Source organism: Phascolarctos cinereus, unplaced genomic scaffold (assembly GCF_003287225.1).
Source record: "Phascolarctos cinereus isolate Bilbo 61053 unplaced genomic scaffold, phaCin_HiC Scaffold_5;HRSCAF=322, whole genome shotgun sequence".
NCBI lineage: Eukaryota > Metazoa > Chordata > Mammalia > Diprotodontia > Phascolarctidae > Phascolarctos > Phascolarctos cinereus.
Genome location: NW_027555958.1, coordinates 428,084,054 through 428,085,691, shown reverse-complemented (window position 1 = coordinate 428,085,691; position 1,638 = coordinate 428,084,054). Strand labels below are relative to the sequence as shown.

The 1,638-nt window shown below is 35.0% G+C and overlaps 1 protein-coding gene and 1 long non-coding RNA gene across 2 annotated transcripts in view; one reads left to right on the top strand and one right to left on the bottom strand.

The window, feature by feature from the left end:
• ADGRL4 (adhesion G protein-coupled receptor L4) overlaps positions 1–1,638 on the top strand; it is a 136,052-nt gene that overhangs the window by 124,490 nt on the left and 9,924 nt on the right. The window lies entirely within an intron of this gene.
• The window catches only part of LOC110209916 (uncharacterized), a 75,780-nt gene continuing 74,171 nt past the window's right edge, over positions 30–1,638 (bottom strand). Inside the window, exon 4 of the long non-coding RNA XR_002324967.2 lies at positions 30–116. This is a non-coding gene — a long non-coding RNA (uncharacterized LOC110209916). The remainder of the gene's footprint in view (positions 117–1,638) is intronic.

The following is a 1,638-nucleotide window of genomic DNA, read 5'->3' as shown; positions in this document are numbered from 1 at the left end:
GTATGGTGGGGGATACTAGCGGGTTTCTTTCTCCTTTTTCACACTCTGGATGTGCATATTCTCCATGTGCAGTCCTGAGAAAACTTTACAGGCTGTGGTAGTTGATAGTCCAAAAACTGTAAAACAAACCAATTGTGAATCAGTGCTCATCTCTAAGTATTTGTGCATTTTAAAACCTCCAACATTCAGGATAAAAATAATGAGACTAGAGTAATAATCCTAGAGGCATCTAGGTGCTTTTCTGCCTGTAGTCAGGAAGACCTGAGTTTAAATTCAATGTCAGATACTTACTGGCTGTGTGATCTTGGTTAAGTCACTTACCTTCCATTTGCTTCAAGTTTTTCATCAGTAAAATGGAGATGATAAGAATAATAATAGTAGTAGTAGCATTTCCCTATCAGGGTTGTGGGGAGAATCAAATGAAAAGATATTTGTAAAGAACTCTGCAAACCATAAAGCTTTAAATACTACCTATTGTAACATGTAGTTTATGATGACATAGTTATATATACACATACATACACATACATATATAAACACATATATGTATACTATATATATATATATATATATATAAAATATAATATTATGAAATAATCAATGTGAAGATTATACTAAAGTATCCACTCTGTACAAGGAACTATCTAGATTCTGGAGGTAATTCTCAAATACTTAGCATCTCAAATGGATCTATGATTTGATCAGTGTTGGCAATCCCTCCAAGATTGCAGATTGCACCCCATCCATACTTGCTCATCCTGGGTAGGTCTTAACTATGTCTTCTCTTATGACTGCCACAGAGGGTACACCCAATGTGTGTCTATTATTTCTGGGATAACAAAAGTATACATACATCCCATTGTTCAGTATCTCTAATGCTTTTCCCCATAAGTAGAATGTAAGCTTCTTGGGGGCAAGAACTGTGCCATTTTTATTTTTTATCTCTAACACCACCCAGGGACTAAAGATAACAATGTGGTACTAGTCTTCCCTTCAAGAAGCTTACATTCTACTCATGGAGGAAACCATTAGACATACTCAACCCTTTAAGTACTACAAGCAATCTTCATGAGCATATGTTACCAAGGAGCCCTCTTTCATGTATATTTTCTCATATGTCCTGGTCTGTCTCCTCAACAACATCTGCTTCTTAAAGACAGAGATATATATCATACTTTTTGTGTCCCTTTTATACATAGCAGGTGTTCTACAAACATTAATTTAGTGGTCTGCAATAGACCCATCCTGAATACAGGCCTAGTTAGAGATATGTCACTGAATTACAGAATGAGTGAATGACTAGCAAAATTAGTCATTCAATCTGCTCAAGTCACTGAAAACTTCCAGATCACTGATAAGAGAAACCCATTAGGGGAAAATATGGAAAATCAAAAGTGGGAGGACTTTGTGTGGTTGTTGTCATTAGAGTACTTAGATAATCCATAATTTAAAACTGTATTCATTAATACATGTTAAAATTTTAGTAATTAGTTTTCACTTCTTTTTTATTATCATTTTGTTTCATTAGAAGACTGTGATCAAGACTTGTCTCATGTGTTTCGTCCCTTTGGGATTTCCTCTGCACACCAAAAATTAATGCTAAAGCTCAGATTGCAAAAATTCCATAGCCTGGCTTAC